Genomic DNA, 4,715 nt, shown 5'->3' on the forward strand with positions numbered 1-4,715 from the left:
CACAGACTTAAGACACTCTGCACTCACTACACACACACATACATTTTCTCACACGCACAACCCCCAACCCAGACAGACACACACACATAGACACCATTGTTAACAGCTAACCTGAGAATGCAACTTTTTAAAAAAAAAGTTTTGTGATTTACACATGAAAGAAGTGAAATTATCACGGTATTCTAACAGATGAAAGGCTTAACACACCATCAATTTTTCAATGTATAATTTCAGTTACATCACACTGTAAATTTTTGCTGTAAATTCTGTGTTAGGATTGAGCTCTCCACTACCACCTGATAAAGGAGCGTCGCTCCAAAAGCTAGTGTGCTTCCAATTAAACCTGTTGGACTATAACCTGGTGTTGTGTGATTTTTAACCTTGAGTCAAGTCCCACCTGTTCCAGAGGTGTCTCATTATCCCAATGGAAACTAACTGCTGGTGATCTGTCAGCAATTGTGGAGATAGTAAGCGAGTTATTGTTTCCGGTCTGATAATGACTGGGAAATTTAAAATATCGACAGATTATTTTGAAGACAGTGAGCTGTAATCAAGAATTTGAGCATGTTATTCCCGTTCGGATGTTGCTCGAAGCTGTGATGAATGAATGCTCATTTCCTGAATGGATTCTCCGGGACAATTTTGGATGAATGATCAACTTCAAAGACTTGGTAACATTCAAAACAAATCCAAAAGAGTAGCTGTTGTGGTCAAAGGTTTGCCAGAGATTATTTTCAAGCAGTAAACTCGGTATCACAGATTTACAGCGCTCTGGGGAGGGAGTGGCTCAGTGAATGGTTCTACCAGAGATACACACACAGAAAAGGGCCGAAAGGCCTCCAGCTGTACTGAATTCATCGACACGCAGGAGGAGAAAACACAGCAAAACCAAATTTAGGAAGTTGATGTTTGTAGCCAGGGTAGTTTTCTGTGCTGCACAGATTTGGCAGGAAGTTCGTGATGAACAAAACCAGGGGTAAGTCTGCAACTGCACGGGAGCAGGTTTTGCTAACCAGAAAACAGCACTAACTAACCATGAAGCAGCCCTTAACTCACCAGGTCTGTCTCTGGAGGAGGATTCCAGAGCCCCGTTAGCTTCAGGCAGGGTCAGTCCAGCCCTGGGTCAGATTTGATCTCAGTGTGACTGGGACTCCAGCTGCTGACTGAGATCAGCAGTAACTCTCTCTCTCTCTCTCTCTGTCTGTGTCAGTGCAGAACCGCAGTGAAACCGTTAACTCAAGGTAACTTTCTGGAACTGCTCTGAAAGGCTTTAGCTGTAGTTTCGTAATCTATAAGAAGTTTGCCTGAAGTTTTCATGTCAAAAGTTGTATCTCTTTCGGTCGTTAGATGAGAACGAGCACTCTAAATGTTTGCTTTAAACAAAGATTTCATTTCCCCCCTACCCCCCCGTCTCTGTTCCTGTACGTCGCTGTAATTCTCCCCAGTCTCCTTTGGTGCGGGAGGTAATGCCTTCTCTCTTGGGTGGGAGCACTCAGGGAGTGCTGCAATGTCCAAGGCACGGATTTTCAGATGGGGATGTTAAAGCATGACCCTTGTGTGTCTGCCCCCTCGCAGGGCACTAGCACTGAGAGGGCTCTCCTCAATATTTACCCTTTCATCTACAGTACCCCCTCAGGTAGACAACTGAGCATGACAGACCTGACCCAGAATGGATCAGAATCCCCATCAGCTGGAACAGAAATCAAACCCCACCCTCCCATGGGCTGTTCATGCTGACCTGCCCCACCTTTAGCAAACTGGAACCCTGCCGATTTGACTTGCTCTGGCAACAAGCATGTGTTCTGAGTGGGTCTGGCTAAAACACAGACCCCTGGCTCCACACAGCCTCCCACAACACTAGCTACTCTCCAAAATGTACTGACAGTCATAGAGATGTCCAGCATAGAAACGGACCCTTCGGTCCAACCTGTCCATGCCGATCAGATATCCCAACCCAATCTAGTCCCACCTGCCAACACCCGGCCCATATCCTTCCAAACCCTTCCTATTCACATACCCATCCAGATGCTTTTTAAATGCTGTAATTGTACCAACCTCCACCATTTCCACTGGCAGCTCATTCCATACACACACCATCCTCTGTGTGGAAAAAGTTGCCCCTTAGGTCCCTTTTAAATCTTTCCCCTCTCACCTTAAACCTATGCCCTCTAGTTCTGGACTCCCCCGCCCCAGGGAAAAGACCTGGTCTCTTTACGCTATTCGTGCCTCTAGGCCAGAAATCATAGGAGCAGAAATTAGGCCATTCAGTCCATTGAGTCTGTCTGTCTGCTGAAGCTGATGCATGGCTGGTAAGTTTCTCAACCCCATCCTCCTGCTTTCTCCCCATAACCCTTGATCCCCTTTACAATCAAGAACCTATTTATCTCTGTGTTAAATATACTCAATGACCCGGCCTCCACAGCCTTCTGTGGCAATGAATTCCATAGATTCCCCACTCTCTGGCTGAAGACATTTCTCCTTATCTCCATTCTAAAAGGTCTTCCCTTTACTCTAAGGATGTGTCCTCTGGTCCTAGTCTCTCCTACCAATGGAAACATCTTCCCAACATCCACTCTGTCCAGGCCATTCAGGGTTCTGTAAGTTTCAATTAGATCCCCCTTCATTCCTTCTAAACTCCATCGGGTATAGGCCCAGAGTCCTCAAATGTTATAAACCTCTATAAGGTCACCCCGCAGCCTTCAATGCTCCAGGGAAAACAGCCCCAGCCTGTTCAGCCTCTCCCTGTAGCTTAAATCCTCCAACCTTGGCAACATCCTTGTAAATTGTTTCTGCACCACTTCATTGACTTTGGGACAGTATGAGCAGGGTCTGACAGAGGTGTATGAGATTATGAGGGACACGAATAAGGAGGATGTAACAGTACTTTCCCCATTTGTAGAGACGTCAATAACTTTGAGTTAAGAGGTAGCAGGCTAAAGGGGGAATTGAGAGTCAAAGGGATCATAGGGACTGGGTTGGATGATCAGCCATGATCATATTGAATGGTGGAGCAGGCTTAAAGGGCTAAATGGCCTACTCTTACATTGAAATGTAGAAAATAGGTGTAAGAGAAATATTTTAACAGGGTCTTCTTTCCCTGCTAATTCTGCCAAGCCCGTTCCCTTGGCTGTGGTTTCGCTAGATAGTAGGTAGGGACAGTGGGAATCTCGTTCATCCATTCATGCGCGTCACCCTGCTTCAAAGGGTGGCCAGGTCAGAAACTCTTGCACCTTTTCAGTTAAAATTAGATATTCACCTATCTCCAGGTAATATGGCTCAAGATCAGTAAAAGGGGACGATTGTAGTCCCCTTGACGTATGGCACAGTGGTTCACACTGCTGCCTCCCAGTGCCAGAGACCTGGGTTCAATTCCCACCTCGGGCAACTGTCTGTGTGGAGTTTGCACATTCTCCCTGCATCTGCGTGGGTTCCTCTGGGTGTTCCTGTTTCCTCCCACTGTCCAAAAATGTGCAGGTCAGGTGAATTGTCCATGTTAAATTGCCCGTAGTATTGGGCGAAGGGGTAAATGTAGGAGGGTGGGTTGCTCTTCAGAGGGTCGGTGTGGACTTGTTGGGCTGAAGGGCCTGTTTCCACACTAAGTAATCTAGTCAGACTTTTGGCTGGCACAGATGTGATGGGCTAAATGGCCTCCTGTGCTGTAAATGTCTCTGAGATTGTGAAAGATGCTGGAGAGGTGAAAGTATTTGTGTCAAGTTGATTCCTACCGTTTCAGACTCGATGCAGTTCGGATATAGTTGACTTTTCAATCTCATCGTTATAATTACGCTTGCATTTTTCCACTATGATTGAATCCTTTTAAAAACAGATTTCGCATCCTGAAATGTTGAATTTATTACCATCTCACTCAGTGTGGAATTTGACACACATTTCCAACCCCACAACACCCTTATACCATCAAAGTGAGAACCGAAAAGGGAGTTGTCCTGTTTCCTAATGGCAGGATTCTCTATCAGCTTTGTATAAAACTACCTGTTTGTTGAGAGAACTGTTAAAACCAGGATTTGTAATAACCTGAAATTAATAATCCATTTTCGAAATTAGTCTGTTTTACCCCACCCACCCCCACCTATTTCTCTTATGTTGGGATAATGTTAAATTCTGATCTGAAAAGCTTGAGAATTTGAGCACAAGTTTGCGCATGAATACTGGCCATTTCTTCCGCAAGTTCTCTTCACCCTCCCCACCTTTATCTTCCTTTCTCCAATTTCCTCCTTGTCTATCCCTTCTGTCCTATTTTGGAAACGTGGGACCAGTGAGAGGGGATGGATTTGTCATCCTTTGTGTCTCTCTGATTACCTCAGGGTCTGGGATCTGAAGCCAAAATGTTGCTGGGGCATTGGTAGGGAGAGCAAGGCTCTTCCGTTCTTTAATAGCTGTTCAGGCTGTTTACATGCTGTCGGAGAAATTAAGTAGAGATCATAAACCTCAGATGGAAGTGAAATTAACAAACAGTTTATTAGTACGGCGGTATCGCGGAAGAGAAATTGACTAAGCTGAAACAGCTGTCCCAACTGCTAAAACAACTTCTCTTTCCAATCCTCCCACTTCCTCCAAACCAAAGGAGTAGCCATGGGCACCCGCATGGGCCCCAGCTATGCCTGCCTTTTCGTCGGATATGTGGAACAGTCCATCTTCCGCAGCTACACTGGCACCACCCCCCACCGTTTCCTCCGCTACATCGATGACTGTATCGG

The 4,715-nt window shown here is 45.7% G+C and overlaps 1 protein-coding gene across 5 annotated transcripts in view; it reads left to right on the forward strand.

Moving 5' to 3' along the window:
- nlrx1 (NLR family member X1) overlaps positions 1 to 4,715 on the forward strand; it is a 60,576-nt gene that overhangs the window by 13,523 nt on the left and 42,338 nt on the right. Inside the window, exon 1 of one of the 5 annotated variants that reach the window (XM_043676485.1) lies at positions 425 to 671. The exons of 2 other annotated variants lie outside the window; for them this stretch is intronic. The gene's annotated coding sequence lies outside the window, so the exon portion shown is untranslated. 2 more of the 5 variants (XM_043676484.1, XM_043676487.1) reach the window with 2 other exon arrangements.

This window comes from Chiloscyllium plagiosum, chromosome 35, assembly GCF_004010195.1.
Source record: "Chiloscyllium plagiosum isolate BGI_BamShark_2017 chromosome 35, ASM401019v2, whole genome shotgun sequence".
Classification (NCBI taxonomy): domain Eukaryota; kingdom Metazoa; phylum Chordata; class Chondrichthyes; order Orectolobiformes; family Hemiscylliidae; genus Chiloscyllium; species Chiloscyllium plagiosum.